This window comes from Arvicanthis niloticus, unplaced genomic scaffold (genome assembly GCF_011762505.2).
Source record: "Arvicanthis niloticus isolate mArvNil1 unplaced genomic scaffold, mArvNil1.pat.X pat_scaffold_919_arrow_ctg1, whole genome shotgun sequence".
In the NCBI taxonomy this organism is placed as follows: Eukaryota; Metazoa; Chordata; class Mammalia; order Rodentia; family Muridae; genus Arvicanthis; species Arvicanthis niloticus.
Window position 1 is genome coordinate 28,113 of NW_023046489.1, and position 24,433 is coordinate 52,545.

Genomic DNA, 24,433 nt, shown 5'->3' on the forward strand with positions numbered 1-24,433 from the left:
CCCAACTCAAGGTATCCTAGCACCCCTTTTTCTACCCACCAGGCTAGAGGTTCTCTTCCTGGAACTTACTGGCAACTTGACTTTACCCACATGCTCACTGTCAAACGTGCCAAGTACCTCCTGGTCTTGGTGGACACCTTCTCGAGGTGGGTGGAGGCTTTCCCCACAACTAACAAAAGGGCTCAGACAGTCTCTGATCTCCTCATCTGAAAGATCATCCCCAATTTGTTGTTCCAGCCTCCCTCCAGTCATACAATGGTCCTGAATTCACTTCCCAGGTTTCTCAAATCCTATCTAAGGCCCTAGACATCCCCTGGCATTTTCACATTCCCTACCACCCTTAATCTTCAGGGAAGGAAGAAAGAACTAACTGCTCTTTAAAAACCACTCTTGTCAAGCTGTCATAGGAACTTCACCTCTTTTGGGTAAAACTTCTACCTCTGGATCTTTTCAGGCTATGAGCTCTCCCCAAGCAACCTCTCCTCATCTCACCCTTTGAACTCATGTATGGACATCCAGTTCTAACTCCTGGTCTTTCACCTAAATACTCTCCCCTCCAGACCATCTACTCATCCCATTACTTTGCCACCTCCACTCTCTCCTATGAAACTTTGTTGACCACCATATACAGCGACCACACACTGTCCCCTATCCATTGCCTGTCAACATTAGAGACCAAGTTCTTCTATCCCTTCCAGACCAGCAGATCTCACTCTTCACTCCTAAATGGCAGGGCCCTTTTAAGGTAATTCTCATGACCCCTACAACTGCTAAACTTGAGGGACTCTCTCACTGGGTCCACCTGTTTCACTTCAAACCTCCACCTAAAAATTCTTCATACATGCCTCATAGTCCAGCAATGGTGGTGATGTCACCCATAGGGGACAGGGACTAGTGCATCTGTTGCCATGGCAATCGCCATACAGCCTTACATTCCCAGTGCCCACCTGGCTCACCTCCCTTACCTGCAATCGGTTCTGTCACAGCCTAAATAAAAGGCGGATCCTCTTGACCTTTCCTCTCTCTTTTCTCACTTTGTCTCCATCTCTCCTTTATCCCCTTCCCCCACAATAAACCACCCTGGAGTGGAACTGTACTGGCCTGGGGTGGTCTGTCTGTTTCTATGACAATAGAGAACAACAGAAATGGCCTTGTGCTCATCCCTGATGGGATGCAACTCTGAGAGGAGCTCTGAGAGGGAGCAGCATAGAGAGACAGGGAAAAAATGAAAGAGTCTTTGGAAGGGGGAAGAAGGTTCTTGAGGCCTCTCGGCAGCTCGGAATCATGAACCCATCAGGGTCCCCATTTGCTGTGAAGGTTGCTAATATAGAGGTGCTATGTCTTTCTATTCTCTTCTTTTGTTTTCTTTCTTTTCAGTTTTTCAATAGAGTTTCTTTTTGTAGAGCGGAATAGCTCTGTGTCTTTTCTATTCTGAATACTTCAGCAATAAACATGGATGTATAAACACATCTGTGGCAGGACTTAGATAAGCTGGAATGCTCGGGAGTGGGATTTTTAGTTTCTGATTTCCACCTTGGCTAAGTCCGTTACAGTTCAGTCAGCAGTGAGTAAGTCTTGACTCACTAGTGTTTGGTACAGTTCATTTCCTCAATGACAACTAATGGCAACTAACCAGGACAATAATTACTCTAATAAAGTTTTAATTTAATTTGCATTTCCCTGCAGGCTATAGATGTGCAACAGCTTTCTTTCAAATGTTTATTGCTCTTTTCTGGTACTTCTTTTTGGAATTATCTGTTTAGTTCAATTATCTATTAATTAGAAGGCACTGCTCGTGTGTGTGTGTGTGTGTGTGTGTGTGTGTGTGTGTGTGTGTGTGAGAGAGAGAGAGAGAGAGAGAGAGAGAGAGAGAGAGAGAGATTTATAGTTCTTTATACAGTCAGACTTCAGCCCCCTGTCTGAAGTACAGTTGGCAATGATTCTTTGTGCTCTGTGGCTTTCTCTGCTTTCTGCTGATTGTTCCCTCCTCTGGCAGAAGCTTAGTCAGTTTTTGCAGTCTCATTTTGTCAACCTCAGGGAATATACCTTAGAAAACAGTTCATGTTTCCTGTGGCATATAAAACTTTTTTTTCACACAGTTCTTGTCTATGCCTAGATCTTGTTCTGCCCTTGTTATTTTCTGGCAGTTTCAAAGTTTCAGGTGTTATAATAAGGCCTTTGATGTGATTTAGTAGATTTTTGTGCCAGCCCATCTGCAGCGTATAACATGGACAAGCAGGATCACTTCAAAATAAGGTTTAAAAGTTGTGGTAAACATAGTTCAGATAATATACAAACAGATAATTTTTCTGTTTTATTTATTCATAAATGACACGTGTAAACCTTTATACTATTATTAAAGTTTTTCCCACAGTCTTGTGTGGGGGGGGGGAGGGGGGAGCAGGAAGACAACCTTGTGTAAAATGTGTAAAACTTTCTCATTGTAATTTTTAAAAAATTGACTTCCTTTTTTTTCTTTTTTATTCACTTTACATCCTGATCACAGCCCTCCCATCTCCTAGTCCCTTGCCTGACATAGACCCTCCCCCTCCCTCCCTTCTCCTGATACAGTAAATACTATTTGGTTTTTATTTCTGCAGTAAAAACAGCCTGTCTTGTTTGATATACTATGGATTAGTTACATTTCTGGTTGCTGTAACAAACCACCAGAGAAAGGTGATTCAAGGAAGGAGAAGTTGATTTTGCTGCCCATATCAAGGGTACAATCTGCTATGTGGGGGCGTCAAGGGGCAGGGGGCAGCTGGCTGCTGATGTCAAACGCAAAGTCAGGAAGGATTGAGCAAGAGCCAGGAGAAAGAGGAAAGAGGGAGGGAGAGGAAGAGGAAGGGTGAGAAGTAGGGAGGGAGGGAGGGAGGGAGGGAGATAGGGATGAAGGAAAGCTAGGAGAATGGGAGCAAGGAGAGAAACAGCTACCAGAGAGAGAGCGGGAGGGGAGGGGGAGGGGAGAGGGACAGGGGGAGGGGGAGGGGGAGGGGAGAAGGGAGAGGGGGAGGGGGAGGGGGAGGGGAGAAGGGAGAGGGGGAGGGCGAGGGAGGGGGAGGGAGGGGGAGGGGGAGGGGGAGGGGGAGAGGGAGTAGGGAGAGGGAGAGGGAGAGTTACTGTCTGCTCTCTGTTTATTTTTTATTTAGTATATGTCCCCAGTCAGTGAGATATTGCTTCAGGTGTTTAGGGTGGATGTCCTCACCTCAAATGACCTAACCCACCCCCTTGCAGACATGCCTAGAATTGTGCCTTCCGAGTGATTTTGATCCTTCAGCATGCTTATAAAGATCACATACTAAGCACCTTTGTAATTGTTAACCTACTTATTTTCATTTTAAGAGCATCTTCAAAACCATGTTTTGTTAGAATACTTTTTTTTTTTGTCACAGAAACTTTTATTGGAAACAAATGAGCTGCAGCAAAGTGACACTCAGTGCATGTGGCCCACCTGATGAAGTGGGGGGGGGGGCAAAAGTGGGCACGAGGGGCTGGTCAAAGACCAGGTCCCATACACAGTGGGCACCACTTACAGGGCTTCAAACCACTGGCCCTTAGAGTGGAGTGTACAGGCCCAGTAAGAAATACAAAAATAAACTCTGTGGTCCAGCTGTCCTGTCTGTGACAGACTGTTGGTGCAGAGCAGTCACTTTTTCTATCAGACCCCGTGCTGTTTAATCCAGCCACAGCATAGGCAGTAGGAGCCTGCAGGGGTAAGTGGACATCCACAGGCTGAAACCAAAGGGCTAGGCAGGTATAGCCTTGGGCAGCGCCAGGTTGGTGGCAGTGCCAAGGCGTAGTCGGCATCTGGGAAGGCTCTGGAGCTCCTCAGGTAGGCAGGTCTAGGCACTGGTTGAAGCTGGATGAAGCTGAGACCTCCACTTCTCATCACATACAGATCACTGGAACCCTGTCTTCCTCCATGGTGCTGGTCTCCTCTGCCCTGCCCTCACCGCCTCCACCTCCACTCTCTTCATCAACCTCTTCTGCCCCCAGTTCCAAGTCCAGTGCATTGCCTGCCTCTGAGGGTGTGTAGGTGGAGCCACTGATGGAGCGGCAGCTAAAGAAGACAATTCGTTTAAGTCGCTTGTTGTAAAAGAAGTAGTTGAATGACCAGAGGCTTCCATCTTCCCCAAAGGGGTCTGAGTCTAGATCTGGGTTATAGCTGTAGATGTCACATTCAGCCAAGCAGATTTCCTCATCCACTGCATTCCACAGCTGCACTTGTCACTTAGAGGACTTTCATCCTCACCACCCTGGCTCTTGCTCAGTCTGCTGGGGCTGAGGTCTGAAGTTTGGGGTGGGGACAGTGCCTCCAACACGTGTGGCTGGCCCTCCTGGCAGAACTGCTTGAACATATGTTTATCATCTCCTGTCATCTTACAGGAGTAGCTTTCAATAATCCTGCCAATAATATGGGCATCTCCAGTCTCCACTGTCATCTGTGAGTTGATGGCCTCAAAGCTGGAGTTCTCCAATAGCTTCATGTCCTTTGGGAAGGGAGCTCCTTGTGCAAGTGGGACTAGTGCAGCACTGCCTGCCAGAAATGGGCTAGATCAAGCCAGGCTAGCTGGGTTGCTTAGTGTCGGTGCCAAGATGACAGCGGCGCGGGCTTTGCGCAGCGCGGGTTCCTCAGGACTGGTGGGCGGCGCCGCGGCCTCCACTCGGGCCGCACTGTATCCAGGGGAAGAAGCTTCGCGGTGACGTCCCATTACTCCAGGCCCTGCCGGCCCAGACAGGCTGCAGCCGTGACATAGCCTCGCCCCCCTGCAGCGCCCGCTTTCGCGACCGACCTGCCAAGGACCTCCGAGATCGCACCAGCCAGAGAGCGAAACAGCGACCTCTAGAATACTTTTTTTTTTTAAAGGTTCAAACTACACGTTTAACTAATTTAATTGATGGATTTAACATATTTATTGTAACCACTAAAATAGTTGTCCCTGTTACCTTATTTTATCCTTATTGTGCATTTGGAGATTTTATTTCCCTATGTCGGGGATCTGTTTTTATGCTGTATTTTCTTCTGTTCGAAGTATTACACATTCTATTTTTCTTCTCATGATGGCTGTGGCTGACCTATGAACCAAGCAAGCCAATGTTGGTTCACATGTTGTATTATTTTTGCCTTGCATTCAATAAAACAATGTGTACAATGTATTCATTTCCTTTTTGTGTGCTTGGTTATATAACTTGGTTAACTGTAGTGTTACTTTCTGCTATCTCAGTGTAATCCTCCTCTCCCACTTGTTGCACATTTAAAACTCTGAATAAATTAATTGTACACTCATGTTACTTAGTTCTTGTCACCTGTTTTGTTTTTTTATTCCTATTTTTTATTAGTTATTTTATTTATTTACATTCCATTGTCCCTGTCCTGGTCCTCCTTCCACAGTTTCTCCTCCCACTCCCCCTTCCCCTTGCCTCCAAGAGGGTGCTCCTCTCTCCTCTTGTTTTGTTTTTTTCTTATAGTACTTAAAACAGGACATTGTTGTCAACTTAGATCTTTATTGGGCAAATACATTTTAGGCATTCAATGTAATATATTCGTGCATATGTATCATAAAATATACAATATATATTATTTTGTATCTGTCCTTTTGAAACAAAAGACAAAACCACCCACCTCTGCCTCACAAGTGCTGGGATTACAGGACTATGCCACCCCAACAGCTTCAAAATATTTTAAATACACTTCCACAGGGAAACTCTACTCTCTCAAGTGCCTGTTGTTTGGCTATTTAATCAAAGTTAGGTCATTTTCAAAAGGTACTCTGCATTTATCATTATATAATAGGTCAGTTAATCACAAGATACAAAGTTTTCCCCCAGACTCTCTGAGGAGGCTTAGTGCTGCTCCATGAGTCTTTAAAATCAGACAGGTTTCTCTGGCCAGGGGAGAAAAGGCCAAAGCAGAAGTTAGAGGGACTGCAGACATGAGAATTATTTGTTCTGCTGTATCTGGTAATATAGGGACAGGGGAGAGGCCTCGAGAAGTTAAAGGTCCCCAACTGCCAGCTGGCGGCAGGGGGGGGGGGAACCTCAGTTTTGTTTGATCAAGGACCAAGATCCTGCTGAGGCCTATTTGAATGGGAAATAAATACACATCCAAATAACATCCAAATAACAATCCGGGTTGCTTGGGCCTTGTGAGGCCAAGGTTGGCAACAGCACCTGAGCCAACCTGGATTTCTAACTTACAAAACTATGAAGTGATAGTTTAAATTGTTAGTTGAGACATTCTACAACCACCTAGGAAGAATCTCAAAGACAGGTGATCTAGAGCAGGTTGACCTTTGATCATGTCTGTGGGGGATTTTCCTGCTTATATTAATTGAGGTGGGAAGGCCAGCTGCCCTGGATTGGGGTCCTGAACTGTATAACTATAGAGAGAGGGCTGAGCACACATGAACATGAACACATGCAGTAGTATCTATCTGCTATTGGCCGTGCATGTGACATCTACATCACATCTTTGACGTCCCTGATCAAGTGACTTGAAATAATGGACTATATCTGGTATTCGGAGCTAAAATAAACCATCTCCTTCCTAAGTTGGTTCACTCATATCCCCCATCCTCCACCCCACTCTGGTATTTTATCTCAGCAACAGAAAGGAAACTAGAACATGTGATTTAGACACTACATCAGTTAGATTTCTACTGCTATGATAAAACGCCACGTCAAGTTAGCGAGGAAATAGTTTACTTCATTTTATAACTCACAGTCCATCATGAAGGGAAATCAGGGCAGAAACTCATGTCAGGAACCTAGAGGCAGAAACTGAAGCAGAGGCCATGGAAGCATCCTGATTTGCTTCCCCATGGCTTGCTCAGTCTGCTTTGTTATATCACTCAGGATATCTGCCAGGGCTAGTGCCATCCCCAGTGGGATGGTCCTTCCATACCAGTCATTAAAGAAAATGCCCTGCAGATTGTCTACAGGCCAGTCTGACAGGTTTCTTGATTGAAGTTCCTCTTCTGAGATAAGTCTAGAGCTGACAAAAACCTAACATGAACAGTCAGGTAGGTTTATTATAATTTGCCATGAAGGACTTTATACTCTTGCTGTTTGAGAACCTAGTTTTGGGCTTTAAAAATAATTGGACTGGGGCTACAGTTCAGTGGTAGAGCACTTCTCTCACATGAGCAAGTGCCTGGGTTCAATCCCTGGTTTCACAAACACAGACAAATACATTGGGGCTGCAATCCAGAAAGCTGTCCTGTGGTGGCCTGAGTAAGAATCAGCCCATAGGTCATAGATATGAATGATTGGTCACCAGGGAGAGGCACTAGTTGAAAGAATTAGGAAAATGTATGCCACTGGGTTTTGGAGAATGGGCTTTGAGGCTTCACAAGCTCAAGTCAGGCCCAGTGGCTCTCTCTGCTGCCTGTGAATTTGGATATAGAACCTCTTCTTTAGGACCCTGTCTGCCTATGTGCCCCCATGCTTCCTGATGTGCTGATAATGGGCTACACTTTTGAAACTAAAGCAAGCCCCAGTTAAATGCTTTCCTTTATAACAGCCGCTGTGGTCATAGTGTCTCTCCATAGTAACAGAACAGTGACTAAGATATGTGGTCACATCTCAGTTAATTGATTTCCACTCTTCTTAGCTGCCATTCATAGAGTCAAAGGAAGAGTTAGTCACCTATTTCCCCAATTTTCACCCATAGCTAGCGCTTGTGGGTGTGGCTAGTTGATTCTTTTTCTTTAATTCAGCGACTACTTATCTCTTCTTGTCTTATGTTTTATAAAACTTTAACTTATTGAAATTATAGCATGCACACAATACTTTAAAAATATTTTATTTGAGAGAGCATCATTAGAAACACAGAGCTAGATGTGGTGGTATACTTCTGTAAAACTAGCCCTAGAAGGCAGTTTACAGACTAAGGCAGGTGGATCTCTGTGAGTTCAAGGCCAGCCTGGTCTACATAGTGAGTTTCAGAATGGCCAGGGTTATATAAAGAGAATCCATCTCGAAAAATAAAAAGAGAAAGAAAGAAAACAAAAATGATAATCAGTATAGAAGTCAAAGCAGGTGACTGGCTTTACTTCTGCTCTGAGTTACCTAACAGCCAGTGACGTCTGTAGTGACTCCTATTTCCAGGTTGTACTATTTTTAGGTATGCAGCAGAAAAACTGTAGTTTTGGTGAATGTGCTTTATATTTTAGACAAAATGAATGTTAGAACCACATCACTCTTACATTCTTTATTCTTTCTGTGTTTTATAGATTTCATGAAGTCAGTTCATGGTAGATAAATATGAACCATTTAGTTCATTTCATAATTGGACATACATATTAATTTTAGGTTTTAAGAACAATTGATCTGGGTGGGGGACCCGGGTAGCCAATGGCCTGTGAGCAGCATCATGCCTAAGTTTTATTGTGACTACTGTGATACATATCTTACCCACGATTCTCCATCTGTGAGGAAGACACACTGCAGTGATCGGAAACACGAACAGAATGTGAAAGATTATTACCAGAAATAGATGAAAGAGCTGGCCCAGAGCCTGAGTGACAAAACAACGTCTGCAGGTTGCATTTCAGCAAGGAAAGATCCCTCCGGCTCCGTTCTCTGCTCTTCTGACTGCAGGGTTATGATCCCACCTTCCCCCAGTCTCCAGAGTCCTCCTTGGCCTAGCATGATGCCTGCACCCCACATAAGAGGCCGTCCCATGATGCCAATGATGGGCCCTTCTCCTCCTGGGATGGTGTGTGTGGGACCTGCTCCTGGGATGAGACCACCCATGGGAGGCCACACGCCCATGATGCCCGGGCCTCCAATAATGAGACCTCCCGCCCTCCGGATGATGGTGCCCACGAGGCCTGGCATGACCCGGCCAGACAGATAAGAGCAGAAGCGTTCTCTATCGTTTTGTATTTCTTGTTGTTTTTCACCAGGAGATCTTGGTTCTGAGCTTGTGTGTTTACTAGATGCATGGCAAGGAACTTCTTTCCTAACAGAGGGAATACTTTGGGAGGAAGAAATGACACAAAAAAGAGGCAGTTTTCACTTACATTGTGAAATGTGAAAATAAAATGGTCAGCTAAAAAAAAAAAAAAAGATCTGAGGCTAGAGTTAAGTTTCAGGGCCCTGGTCTGGCATGCACAAACGCCTGGGTTGGATCTCAGGCGCCACAAACACAAACCAACAAACAAAGATAGACAATGGTGTTTGCAGAACAGCCCCCTTTTAAAAACTGCTCCGCTCTGAACTCATCAGATGTTAGGAGACATCTTTATGATAATAGCAGAAGCTTAATGAATAATTTTAAATAGATCTGAATATTTAATATGCCTAATCTGTGGGAATTATAGAAACACTTTGCCTTTGTGTGTGTCGTGGGGGGAAGTCACTGACTCTGATGCTAACATGCAAACGCAAACATTAGGAACACATGCAAAGAGTCAGGAGAATTATACATTTAAAAGCCCAACTGAGCAGCGAACCCTTATTACCAGTGTCACCTCATGGGATGCTGGCTGTTTCCTGGCCATGGGAGCATTTTTCTGCTCAGAAACAGCATAACTGACTGTTCGGCTCTAGCTGGCAGACGCCACGTGACCACGTGACCTAGCAACACCAAAGAAAGAAAGCCAGGAGACATTTCTGGTAGAAATAAACTTATTTTAAATCTTTTTTTTTCCTAAAACATTTTGGCGAACATGTTCCTTCCCCCTAACAACCTAATAAACAAATGACAATGATAAATAGCATATATTTCTCTTGCCTTGTGTACTGGATGATCAGTTTACATAGACTGGATCCCCAGTTACCCCAGAGTGTATGAACACAAGACAAAGCTAACAATATGCTTTTTAATAAAATTACTTTGCCTGAAGAGAAGACATGTGATAATTATTCAGTTTGAATTGTACTTAACTAAGGAGTTAATGTGTTAATTTTTTTTCATTTTACTTTCTGTGTTCTGTTAGGTTTTTTTTTTTCTGTCTCTCACAATGGTAAACGATAAAATTGCTCTTCTAGAGAGTGCCCCCTCATCCTCATTGCTGTCAAGATATTTCATATTTCTTTGTGTTGGTAATCTTTATCTCAAAGGAATATTTTTGCCTTCTTCTGTTCAATTTCAGCTTGCAGAACATTAGTATCTCACACTATTTGAATTCTCTCTTTTTCATTTCTGTCTCCAGTCCTCTCCTGACAATAGAATGCTGTCTGTGATGACGATCCAGGGGTATGCCTACTATGAAAATATGAAGAATGAAAAATGGCTGCCTCTTGTTCCAGTTTCATTTCCGCTATTTTATGTCTGGATATAAAATATCCAGACATAAAACAACTTAGGGGGATGCGGGGGCTTCACTCAGCTCCTAACCTAAACCGTCTCGTGATGTCAAAGCTGTAGACTCTGACTAGGGGATGGTGCTGCCCAAACTGGGATGGGGATTCCAACATCAATTAACCATCAAAACAATCGGATTGGGGATATAGCTCAGTGTAAGACCCTGGGTTCGGTCCTCAGCTCTGGAAAAAAAAAGACAAAATAACAATCAAAACAATCTCTTCACAGACATGCCCACAGACCAACCTGCTGTAGACAATTCCTCAATTAGAACTCTCTTCTTAGGTGTGGTGGTGCATACTTTTAGTCAGAGCACATGGGAGACCGAGGCAGGCAGATCTCTGAGTTTGAAGCCAACCTGGTCTACATAGCAAGTTCCAGGAGAGCCAGTGCTGTCCAATAGGAAAAAAAAAAAAAAAAAAAAAAAATACACAATTCCTTAGTATTCCAAAGTGTGTTCAGTTGACATTCTTCTAGGAAGCACAGACACAGGCAACCCTTGAGTGGAAACAGAAAAGACAGTGATCACTATCAGGTGAGAGGAGACATGGGTGAGTTTTAGATAAAGATAGATGGAGAAGACAAAGAGAAAGCCATACAATCCGATTATGTGAGAATGGTCTCCTCTTTGAAGAGTCTTGAGATACAGAGAACTGGCAAACCATGCCAGTGTCCCATTTGGTTTGTTGTTGCTGTTTTGGGGGGGTTTTGTTGTTGTTTTCTTTTTTGGTTTGGGGGGCTTTTTTGTTTTTAAAGGAAATGGAAAAAAACAAAGGATAAAAAGGGAGTGCAAAAAAAAGCAAAAAAGAAAGAAAGAAAGAAAGAAAGAAAGAAGAAAGAAAAGAAGAAAAATGTGAGAAAGGATGAGAACAGAGCCAAATTGACCTGGCTGTTAACTAAAGGAGAGACAGACTTGGAGAAGGGTGGGAGACAGCTGATGAGTCTAATTACTGGATTCAGTCTCAGGTCTCTTGGAGCTTCCTGCCTGGCTTCTAGAAGTTTCTCTGGTGGTTGAGAATTTCTGTGCAGTGGACCTGTATCTTCTCTCCCTCAGCCTTCTTTTGAGAGACTATTACAGATGCTGGTCCAGCCCATGGGTGGTGCTTCGCAGATGGAGTCTTAGAGGCTACTCCTATCTGAGGCTATTCCTATCTCTGGTTGTTCCTCAAGCATGCGCGTTGGAAATGCAGGTCCTGTCCCTCGGGTGGGTCCTCCACAGAGTCCAGAGAAATGCTCTGCTTGGAGCCTGCGCAAAAGTCCCTTTGTAGTCTCTGATTCCAACCAGAAAATATTCATCTTCCGGAGTGCGCATGGTCCCGATTTAAAGTTTCTTTCCCATATTTTAGGTGCTCTTCAGGTGGCCAGTTTCAGTGAATAGTCTGTCCTATGACACCTGCCCTAAATTTCCCGAGAATGTGACTCTCAGAGAATCTTGGGCTCCTGAGCTGGTGATGCTGTAGGGCCTTTTCTGTCCTCCGTGTGAAAGTACTAACCACACAGTACCAAGGCTACTAACCACACAGTACCAAGGCTACTAACCACACAGTACCAAGGATACTAACCACACAGTACCAAGGATACTAACCACACAGTACCAAGGATACTAACCACACAGTACCAAGGCAAGACAGGTTCCCCCACCATCCATCTCCCTCTTCCAGAGCTACTACTGTCTTGGGTCCAGCGCTGCTTTCAGGTCTTTAGAATGTCTGTTATTGAAAGTACAGTGAAAATTTTCTAAGCCTCTCTGTTTCCTGCAGTCTGTAGTAAGAGTTCCCTCTTAGTGGGAACTGAGTGCTACCTCAAACACACCAGTCTTTTGTAGTTCTGAACTTGTCTTTCTGCTTTTTCCTATTTTGTCAACTTCTTTATTGCACTCTTTTTGCTTTGCTTTGCTTTTTGCTTTGCTTGAGGTGGGGTTTCTCTGTGTAGCCTTGGCTGTCCTGGAAGTCATTCTGTAGACCAGGCTGGCCTAACTCACAGAGATCCATGTTCCTCTGCCTCCTGAGTACTGGCATTAAAGGTGCACATCACCACCACCCAGCCTCAGTTTTCTAATTAAAGTAGAAATATTTGGGTACCAGTCTCTTCTCCCAGTAATTGCTTTTTTCCCCAATTTTCCACAGATTATTTTCTAGCAGCTGTAACAAACTATACCTGAGTGTCTTCTGCCATCTTACAAATCCCTCCCAACCACTTCTGCAACAGTTACAGAAAACCACTAAGCAAGACTAGGAAACCATGGTAGTCAAGAAGTCACCACAGCCAGAAGCCACAGCTGCTACTCATCTGGACTCACTATGAGAATCTGCCCTTAACTGATACAGAGAACCCCAAAGCTGTGACCACAGCCTAGTATGACTGCCAACGTTATTGTGGGAGAATCACATGTCTCCATAACCATGTGTGCCAGCCAGGACAACAGATGCCTGGCCTTGCTCCAATTCTGCTGTATTTGATTGATGGAATCTGGATCTTGATTGCAAAGGAGCCTGGAAAATGCAGTTTTAGCTTCACTGTTTTTGTAGCATAGGAAGAGACAGCATTAAGAGGGTAACATGGGGTCTGGAGAGATGGCTCAGCAGTTAAGAGCACTGACTGCTCTTCTAGAGGTCTTGAGTTCAATCCCCAGAAACCACATGGTGGCTCACATCCATCTGTAATGGGATCCGATGCCCTTTCTGAAGACAGTGACAGTTACTCATATACATAATGTAAATAAGTAAATTAAAAAAAAAGATAACATGGATGCCAGGTACTTGCTTGCGTTGCTCCTTCCCCACCCCTGGTGTGTACAATTAGAATGGCATTATTATAGTCTCAAAAGTGTGTAAATAATACTTTATCTTGCTTATTGGTTTATCTACATGTATGGCCATATATCTGTAGTTGTGTATATGTTTATATAATCTTATAAAGGCAGTAAGATTAATAGTGATTTCAAGCATGGGTTTTAGAATTGGACTATGGTCAAAACCTCTGTTCATGTGATGTGGGGTACGTGTTTCCTCAACATCTCTCAGAGATCCCTCCCACCTCTAAAGTAAATGTGAGAGCACTTCCCTCAGAACACTGTCGTGAAGCCTGAATAAGACAGCGCATGAACTACATTATGCGATCTTGGCACATCACACCATTTTTCTTGTCTTGATTTGTTGTCATTTTAGATAATCTACTGACGGAGTAGTACAACCATACTTCTTTAAACTTGGGCTGGGGGGGGGCATTAAATCCAGGTTCTCATGATTGCAAGGCAAACACTTTACTGGCTGAGTTATCTACATAACTCAGTGCTCAACATTTTGTGTTAAGCATAAATAATGACCTCCAGGCATTTAGATGAGAGATAAAACATCCCTAATCTAAAATTACAGTCTAAATCTTCCAAAATCAAGTTCTTTGAGTACAGTTGAAAAGCTCAGGTTGTAGCCAATATGATGACAAACCAAGATTAATTAATGAAAGCATTCAGATTTATTTATTTATTTATTTATTTATTTATTTATTTATTTATTTATTGTGTGTGTATGTACACACATGTTGACTTGATTGTGCCACTGCATGTGTGGCAGTCAGAAGACAACTTGTGAGAGTCATTTTTTTTTTCCTTCTGGGGAGTGAATGATCTTCTGAGTTATGTATTGCATGTAATTTTAAAAACATGATTCCTCCTTGCCTTGTGCTATGGCCAGAGGACCTCTGATTTCTCCCGGTTGCCCTAGCTCTAACTCAGTGGCGGCCATGCCCCCAACTCCGGAAATCCAGGAGCTGCTGTCCACACTCCACCGGGCCTTTTAAGCTAACTTTGCCCAGCCACCAGGTATTGCCCCAGCTTCCTTCTTTCTCCTGCACACCTTAGCCTCATGGAAGAAAAACACTAGACAGCTTTATTATTTTAAAACTATCCAGATTGAACATTTGCTGGGCTCTTATCAGCTAACCTATTTCAGCCAACAACTGGTGGTGGAGGCCGCCATTTCTAGCCAGCCAAGATCTTACATGGTTGTAGCCTGCTTCCCATTCCAAGACCTGCTGAAAAACCCCTCCTTCCCTGTGTCCCTTATTTTCCTCCTGGGACCTGGAAGTCCCACCTTTAACTTTGCCCAGCAATTAGTTTCCACCTTCTTTATTGACCAAATCAAGAACCAATTAGGAAATCAGATTTTAGTGTCAGCTCCTCCCACTACCGTTATGTTGCCAGCCTAGGCTAATTGTTTGGGGAGGGGGGGTTGGACCTGGACTCTTATAGCCCATACTGGCCTTGAACTCACTATGCTGTCAAAGACGACCTTGAACTTCTGATCCTCCTGCTGATATCCCCTTAATGCTAAGATTATAGGTGTGTGCCCCCACACCTTATTAGTATGGTGCTGGGGATTGTGTATGGTAAGGAAATCATGCTAAACAATCTTCTACCAACTGAAATACGTTCCCCACCTCCACCAAAAGCATTTTATTGAATTACCTTCACATTATGTCCTGAGGTATCCATCAGAAAAGACTACTCAGACATCGGTTTGAGCCAATAAACAATCATTTGGTAGTCTAGTGTGGCTTGGAGGCTTTCTCAGGGTGTGTTTTTAAGCGGAAAAATCATATCCTGGGTTGACAAAGGAAAAGCATGCCATTTTCTACTGCGTAAGTATATATGCCAAACAATAAAAGATGTGAGAGGAGAAGAAGAAGAAGAAGAAGAAGGAGAAGGAGAAGGAGGGGGAGGGGGAGGGGGAGGGGGAGGGGGAGAAGGAGGGGGAGGGGAGGAGAGGGGGGAGGAGGAGGGGGAGGAGGAGGGGGAGGAGAAGGGGGAGGAGAAGGGGGAGGAGAAGGGGGAGGAAGAGGAAGATCCGTGTTGATATTATTTCAGGATTGTAATCTTACATGGTACTTTGGGAAAGATGAGCCTTGTAAATAAATGAATGGTGGAGTCGCAACCATGACCACGTGGCTTACACATTCAAGGGAAAACTGTGTTCAGAGACATCTACATCAGGACAATATTGGTAATGGGTAGAAGATGGATGGGTGACTGTTGAGTGATAGCTTAAACTAGTTGCAATTACTTTGCTCAATTGAACCAGTTTTATCTTTAAATTTATATTATTGAAAATATATGCTTTTCATGTACTCTGATTACAGTTTTCCCTTCCCAACTCCTAGATCCTCCCCACCACCCCAACTGGATCTCTCTCTCTCTCTCTCTCTCTCTCTCTCTCTCTCTCTCTCTCTCTCTCTCTCTTCTCTCTCTCATTAGAAAAAAGGCATCTAAAAATAAAATAAGGTAAAATAAAAAGAAACAAACCAAAATAGAACAAAACAAAAAAGAAAGCCACATGACAAAACACAAGAAATCCATACAGATGTAGACACACACACACACACACACACACACACACACACACAGCGAGAGAGAGGAGAGAGAGAGAGAGAGAGAGAGAGAGAGAGAGAGAGAGAGAGAGAGAGAACCCATAGAAACAAAATCAAAAACCATAATATATAAGAAAAAAAACTGTAAAAAAATCACAAACCCCCAAACAACAAGAACAACAACAATCCAGACAAAGCATTCTTAGCCAAAACAAAACCAAGGAACTTCTCAAAATACCAGTGAAGCCCATTTTGTGTAAGCCATGTACTGCTGGGCATGGGGCCTGCCCTTAAGTGTGGTTTGTGTACACAATGAGTCTCCATTGGAGAAAACTGATTTTTCCTCTTTTAGTGGATATCAACTGAAGATAGCTTCCAGGTAAGGGTTGGGGATTGTGTCTTCTTCCCTTCTCAGCACTGGAACCCCATCTGACATAGACCTATGTAGGCCCTGTGCAAGCTGCTATAGTCTCTCTAAGTTCTTGTGTTTAGAAGGCCTTGTCTCCTTGGTGATTTTGATTCCCACTGGCTCTCACAATCTTTCTGTCTCCTGCAGAGCTCTCTGAGCCCTGAGGGGAAGGATTTGACAAAAACGTGCCATGTAAAATTGAGAATTGCAAGACTGCTTACTCTGCACATTATCCAGTTGTAGGTGTATGCATTTCTTCTCATCTGCTGCAGAAGGAAGTATCTCTGATGCTGGCTGAGTGTAAAACTAACCTTCAAGTATAGCAGAATATCATTAGTCCTTCTTTTTTTTTTTTTTAAATTGAGACAGGGTTTCTCTGAGTAACAGTCTTGACTGCCATGGAAATTCATTTGTAGACCAGGCTGTCCTTGAACTCACAGAGAACAGTCTATTTCTTCCTCCCAAGTGCTGGAATTTAAGGCATGTGTCACCATGTCTGGCTATATTAATGCTTTTTTCTTTCTTTCTTTCTTTCTTTCTTTCTTTCTTTCTTTCTTTCCTTTCTTCTTCTTCTTCTCCTTCTCCTTCTCCTTCTCCTTCTCCTTCTCCTTCTCCTTCTCCTTCTCCTTCTCCTTCTCCTTCTCCTTCTCCTTCTCCTTCTTCTTCTTCTTCTTCTTTTTCTTTTTAGCAGAACAGTAGTATTTGGTTTTCCTTTACATCCATGGTCCTCCTGACATAGAATCCATCCCCAACACATCTCTGGTAGTCAAGAACCTGAGAGTATGTAGGCCATGACTTTAACAGAAAAACAAACAATCCCAGGTTCTTGGCTACAAAACAATGTTGGGCGAGCTTTCTATGTCACATGGAGTGGACCTTAATTCCAGATAGTGGTTGGACTTGTGTGCGACTACTAAGCCATTGTAAGCTACAGGAAGGTCACCACTGTAGATAAAAGGGTATCTGAACCATTTCTAACTGTAAGAGATGATGATCAACTTTTATAAAAGACCCAACCTCATGATCCTGAAATGTCTGTGACTCCTAAGCTACCTATCCATAGTCTGTCTATAGGATAATAATGTGTATGTTGATATATGCTCTGTTTTTGTTGATATATACTCTATTTTTCCATTGAAATTACATAAAGGGGATGAACAAAGAACTTTATGGAGATGATCTTTTATAATGGGATAAATTACATAATGTTCCAAAAATAAAGTGAATTAAGGCAAATGGAGCCTCAGAAGTTTCTACCAACTCTTCTTCCAGTCTTTAAAAAATTACAGTTGTTTCGCACGCACGCGCATGTGTGTGTGTGTGTGTGTGTGTGTGTGTGTGTGTGTGTGTCCCTGGCATGGTGCAAATATGCAGGTCAGAGGAAGAGGAGTCATTTCTCTCTTCTATCGTGTGGATTCCTCAGGGATTGAATAGTTCAGGTCATTAGTCCCAGTGGCAAGAGTCTTTACATCCTGAGCCATCTCTTGGGCCCTCCACCCCACATGTTCAGGAAATTAGAGATTTTTATTAGCTACAACCAGCTGATATAAGGGTAGAGGAAAAGGGGGGTCAACTCAAATACAAAAAAGATTCCAGAAACCAGAGCAGACACGGCTACCAAAAATAGCAAGGCTGCTTTTTCATGCTTCTTACAAATCAACAATGGACTGTACAGTGGTTGCTACATAATTGGATGTGTTTGAGGCATAAAGTAAATTTCTCATTCTTCCATGCTAATGGGAAAACTCACACGGTACACAGAGCAGGTGAATCTCATGCTTTCTTTCTTCCTTTTCTTCTTCTTCTTTTTTTCTGACGGTACTTCTCTGATCTTTCTGGGAACTCTTGGGTGTGGTGTCAGCTGGCAAGCATGGAACGTCTGCCCCAGTAAGGAACACAAACAATCTAACAGTCACTTTGTTTTTCTTTCGTCATAGTGATACATGCCTGCGTTCCCAGCACTCTGGGAGTGGGAGGCATAAGGATCAGGAGTACCAGTCCAGTTTCAGCTTGTATAATGAGTACGAGGGCAGCCTGGGATACGTAAGATGCTGTCTTTAAAAAAAAATGTATCAAAGGTCAATACTTCAAATAATTCTCTCCTTGGTACTCATTGTGAACTCTATGTACGGCCTTGTACCTTTCTCTTTGAGACACGTGTCAGCTCGTAAAGTATGTGGTAGAGATTTAAGTGAGGTATAAAAGTGAATTTCATGCTGCACATCCGTTCGTTCTCTGCTGAGTGACAAGCATGCAGGAGGATACATTGGCCTGGAGCATTGGCACAGAAAGTCAATTTAAGTAAAAAAAAAAAAAGTAGGCTAAATTAACTAATTCATATTTATTATGAAGTAATAAAATCAACTAAATCATATTTATATTAAAATGAGTTTAGCTGCACTGTGGAGTAAAATGACTGTTGACACAAGAACTAAAAACATCACAGGAATTTCTTGCAGACAGACTCTTTTGGGCCATATTTCTTGGCTTCATTTTATTGGATATTTTATTTACATTTCAAATGTTATCCCCTTTCCCAATTTCCCCTCCGGAACACCCCATCCCATCCTCCCTACCCCTACTTCTATGAGGGTGCTCCTCCACCCACTCACCCATTCACTCCTGTCTCCCCGCCCTGGCATTCCCCAACACTGGGGCATCAAGCCTTCCCAGGACCAAAGGCCTCTCCTCCCATTGATGTCCAACAAGGCCATCCTTTGCTACATATGTGACTGGAGTCATGGGTCGCTCCATGTGTAGTCTTTGGTTGGTGGTTTAGTCCCTGGGAGCTCTTGGGGGTGGTCTGGTTGGTTTATATTGTGGTTCTTTCTATGGGTTGCAAACCTCTTCAGCTCTATCAGTCCTAATATATCTCTAACTCCTCCATTGGAGACCCCATGCTCAATCCAATGATTGGCTTTGAGCATCTGCCTCTGCATTTGTCAGGCTCTGGCAGAGCCTCTCAGGGGACAGCTACATCAGGCTCCTGTCAGCAATCATTTCTTAGCATCCACAACAGTGTCTAAGTTTGGTGATTGTATATGGGATAGATTCCCAGGTAAGGCAGTCTCTGGATGGCCTTTCCTTCAGTCTCTGCTCCACACTTAGTCTCTGTATTTCTTCCCTTGAGTATTTTATTTCCCATTCTAAGAAGAACTGAAGCATCCACACTTTGGTCTTCCTTCTTCTTGAGATTCTCGTGGTCTGTGAATTGTATCTTGGATACTCTGAGCTTTTGGGTAATATCTACTTAACCAGTAAGTGCATACCATGTGTGTTCTTTTGTGATTGGGTTACTTCACTCAGGATGATATTCTCTAGTTCCATTCATTTGCCTAAGAATTTCATGAATTCATTGTTTTTAGTAGCTGAGTAGTACTCCTTTGTGTAAATGTACCAAATTTTCTGTATCCATTCCTCTGTTGAAGGACATCTGGGCTCTTGCCAGTTTCTGGCTATTATAAATAAGGCTGCTATGAACAGAGTGGAGCATGTGTCCTTGTTCTATGCTGGAGAATCTTCTGGGTATATGCCCATACGTGGTATAGCTGGGTCCTCAGGTAGTACTATGTCCACTTTTCCGAGGAAGCACCCGACTGATTTCCAGAGTGGTTGTACCAGCTTACAATCCCACCAACAATGGAGGAGTGTTCCTCTTTCTCCACATCCTCACCAGCATCTGCTGTCTCCTGAGTTTTTGATCTTAGCCATTCTGACTGGTGTGAAGTAGAATCTCAAGGTTGTTTTGATTTGCATTTCCCTGATGACTAAGGGTTATTTGAATCTCTGGTGTCTAACTTCTTTAGTTCTTTGTATATATTGGATATTAGCCCTCTAACAGATGTAGGGTTGGTAAAGAACTTTCCCCAATCTGTTGGTTGCTGTTTTGTCCTCTTGACAGTGTCCTTTGCCTTACAGAAGCTTTGCAATTTAATGAGGTTTCATTTGTCAATTCTTGATCTTAGAGCATAAGCCATTGGTGTTCTGTTCAGGACATTTTACCCTGTGCCTATGTATTTGAGGCTTTTCCCCACTTTAATTTCTATTAGTTTCAGTGTATCAGGTTTTATGTGGATGTCCTTTAGTTTAATTTTGGATGTTTCTTAACCAATTAGAAATTTTAGAAAAGTCATGTTTTAATGGTCCACGGAAGAGCCTAGACTGGTCTATAGCCCTATCATTTTCTGTATACTCAATCAACACATGACCCAAGCAAGAGAGTTAGTGTCTGCCCCTTGACCATATAAAAATGTATTTTTAATATTAGTTACATATTATTATATGTCTGCATAGTATAGTGGTGGTGATGATTTTGTGTTTATGTATGTATATATGATGTATGTATGTATGTATGTATGTGTTTATGTGTTTGTGTGAGTATATTTGTATTTCTGGTGTATGTGAGTGTAGTGTAGTGTTTGTGTGAATGTGTGTACAAGTGTGTACACGTGTGTGTGTGGTAAGTATGTGTTTGTTGTGTGTCTGTGTGTGCATGTGTGCATATGCCTTCCGTGGCAAATGTGTGGAGGTCAACAGCCACTCTATGGGGTCAGTTCTCTCCTTCTACCTTTATGTGGGTCCCAGGGATCTAACTCAGCCTGTCAGGTTTGTACAGCAATTGCTTTACCTGCTGAACCATTTCATCAGACCACAAGAATGTACTTTAAAAGGAAACAAAGGAGAACTATGCATAGTCACCCTGCTTGCCTCTCAGGTCCATTGGAAAGATCAAACATGGTAATGACTGTGTAAAGGATCTTGAAGTGATGGATAGGAAGGTAGAGATGAAGACTGGAATCCCACACTTCAAAGGACTTTGGTGATGGGAAGGCTGGCGTAATGATGAACAAATCTAATTTGAAGCTGATGGACTATTCTTCTTCATTGATAGGGTCTGTCTGAGATTTACCAAACTATTTGTGTTAATTCGGGTTTCTATTTCTGTAAAGAGACACCTTGACCACAGCATCTCTTATAAAAGAAAAAAATGAATTGGAGCTGGCTTACAGTTTCAGAGGTTTAGTCCATTATTATGGTAAGAAGATGGCAGATGGCTGGCATGCTGGGCAACATGGTGCTGGAGAAGGAGCTGAGAGCTCTTCTTGATCTACAGGCTAGCAGGAAATAAGCTGACTTGAGCTTCTGAGACTTCAAAATCCACCCCACATTGGACACATTTCCTTTGACAAGTTCACACCTACTCCAACAAGGCCACACCTCCTAACAGTGCCAGTCCCTGCGGGCCAAACATTCAAACACGTGATTCTACTGGGGGCTGTTGCTATTTGTACCACCACACTAGCTGAACTGCTCAGGTTTGCTCTCCTGCATGGCTGCTGACTCCCTTCTAATTCTGCCCTGATAGATGACAGAAACATTCTTAATGTTGCAAGAATGGGTAAGAACAGGACAGACTCTTCTGAAATCCACCTGACACCATGAGGGAACTTAGGCCGCCAGTGTGAGCAACCCGAGTGGGACATGAGTGTTGGGTGCTCTGCTAGCCATCTGCTCCCTAACATTCCTAGGAATGTCACTGGGATGACATCAGGAATGATGCCTGTGCCTTCTCGCAGTCTATGGATGACAGTGTTGAAGCTTAGAGACACTGATACTGTCTCCTGTGTAGTCTGCCAGTCTTCTCCTCCAGCCCCACCTATGACTAGCTTTTTTTTTTTTTTTTTTTTTTTTGTCACTATGCTAGCTAGTTCCTATCAACTTGAAATAATCATAGACTTATATATAAAAGGGAATATCAATTAAGGAATTGATTTTATCTGATTATCCTGTGGGCATGTCTATGGGCATTTTCTTGATTATTGATTACTAGGAGAGGACCAGATCATTTTGGGTGATGCCACCCCTTGGCTAGATGGTCCGAGGTTTGTATAGGAAAGCAAGCTGAGCTGAGTTAAGTATGAAAAGCAGATCAGTAAGCAAACTTTCCTCCATGGTTCCTGTCTCTGCTCCTGCCCATCATCTCTCAGTGATGGATGATGAATCAGGATGGATGAACTGCATAGCACTTTTCTCACCAACTTGTGTTTTGATCATGGGTTGTACAGCAATAAAAAGCAAATAGAATAGTCACCTATCTCAAGAGGTCCATGGTTTAGAGATCTCTCCTGAGTAGTTCTGTGGGTTATATGAAGTTTCTTCACTAGCCTCCAGAGTCTGTATTGTTGATGAAAATATCCTTCAATGGACTGAAAATACCATGAGGAAGGGGCTATTTGTTTTACCTCTGTGTGGTCAGACATTTGGAATGTCATGGAATCCTTTGAATATCAGAATGAGCAAATACAAGGGTGAAAAGTTTGATAACATTTAAAAACAGCAAGTCTTTAAATGACAATTCACCTTGCCTTTGTGACTCTCTCTGCAGCTTCTGAGCAAGCCATTTAAGATGGTTCAGGCTCCTCCCACCTAGGCAAGGGCCAATATCACTGAGACAAGGATCTGAAAGGGAGAATTTCTTCAGACTCTCTTGACTCTGACCCAGTAAGCTGTTGAGGTCATACTTGAGCCTCATTCTGGGAAGCTCTGTGGTGTATGAGTGTCTCATGTAGACGATATAATTGTGAGTAGGAGCCAATTGAGCTAAAGACAGCGCATCTCTTGGTGATTGCTTCTCTGCTCTTCCACAGCTAAGTTCATACCAGTGAGTCCTGAATGCCCTCCACAAAGTCATCAAATACTCTGCAAGCTGTGCCCACCTCAGAGAAGATTTTGATAGGCCCTGAAGCATTCTTTTCTGAGGTGGCCTCCCTTGGAAAGGCTCAAATACACTTTTATGCTGGGGCATGGATTTCAAGGTCAATTGGGACAGTTAGCTTCTCATCACCACAGGCCAGGAGAGAACAACACTTAACTGGCCTCTGAGAGCTTAGCTGATGACAGTGGTCTGGGAAAGCACTAGGGCAGTGGCTCTCAACCCTCCTAATGCTGTGACCCTTTGATACAGTTAGTTCCTCATGGTGGTGAGCCTCACCTGTTACCCTGTTAATTAAGGTTGAAGTCTACCTCCTGAGTTTGGTGCATAATTGAGGATTCCCTTCATTGGCAGGACTTCCCCTTCATTGATCTTGTCTGGGGGCGGGGTTCAAGTCCCCTTCTTTCATATACCTCTCCCTGCAGAAGGTCGAGTCGCCTTGGTTAAGATTACAGGTTCCATTTCTTTTCTCCTGATAAGTGCAAGATCAGCTAGCACCTGACATTCCTGAAATGCTTCCCCGTGCTAATGAGGCATCTCGGTACCATAAGCCTTCAACTGATGACCTTTGCACATCCTGTATATTCTGACCCCTGTCCCCAAAATTATATAAGCCCTGAATCAATTCATGTAAAGTGGATCTGCCTCCCTCCAGTTGGTCCCAGTGTCTCTGCTCTCTTTGCTTTTGTGGCCCAACATCGCCGATGTTCCCCTAGAAAGGGTCACACCCACCCATAAAATTATTCTTCTTGCCACTTTGTAAGTAGTAGTAAATTTACTACTGTTTTGAATTATAATGTAAATATTTTTGGAGACAGAACGTTGCCAAAGGGGTCACGACCCACAGGTTGAGAACCACTCTGCTAGGCTTGCATCACTGTAATGCTTTCAAGTTGTAGATGTCTTTTGAATCCAAAGGTTAACTTATTTAATTTGTGTCATGGTTTCACCTGTCAGGAGAAGCTGAGGGCCAACAGCTAAACGGCTGAGCTGCAAGTTCACCTCTGGCAGCTGGACGATTATGAAGAGCCAATCTGTAATAGCTTCAGCATGGTTATCAATGGGCAACCACCACCTATTAGGTGTGGATGGAAAACAATGTGTTGAAGCTTAAACTTCCCATGTGATCAGTATCCGCTCTATCACAGGGCTGGGCCTGCCTTACATTTTACATCATTTTACAAGAACTTACTGGGTAGTGCTGAATGCCAGGTTCCCATGGTCAGTAGTTCTCTTGATAATGCACATTCTTATATCTGACCAACGTGAGCTGATTAACCCCAAAGTTCCAAATATTTATGATTAGCTTATCATGGAGCCACTATTGCTGTGATCAAATGCTGTAAGCAGAAGCAAATTGGGAAGGAACGAATGCTTTGGCATATGCATCCACATCGCTGGTCATCATAAAGAAGTCAGGAACCTGGAGACAGGAACTGATGCAGATGCCATGCAGGAGTGCAGCCTAGTGGCCTGTCCAACCTCTATTTATTTTTATAGAACGGAGTTAATCACTAATGACCATGTAATCACTAATAAAGAAAATGCCTGACTGGCTTGACTTCTCAAATGAGACTCCCTCTTCTCCAGTTACTCTAGTCTGCATCACATTGACGTAAGACCAGCCAGCCCACAG

The 24,433-nt window shown here is 43.3% G+C and overlaps 2 pseudogenes; one reads left to right on the forward strand and one right to left on the reverse strand.

The window, feature by feature from the left end:
• Positions 1-3,374: 3,374 nt before the first annotated feature.
• Positions 3,375-4,504, reverse strand: LOC117702533 (repressor of RNA polymerase III transcription MAF1 homolog pseudogene; annotated as a pseudogene).
• Positions 4,505-8,374: 3,870 nt separating this feature from the next.
• On the forward strand, positions 8,375-8,860 carry LOC117702531 (U1 small nuclear ribonucleoprotein C pseudogene; annotated as a pseudogene).
• The last annotated feature ends 15,573 nt before the right edge of the window (positions 8,861-24,433 follow it).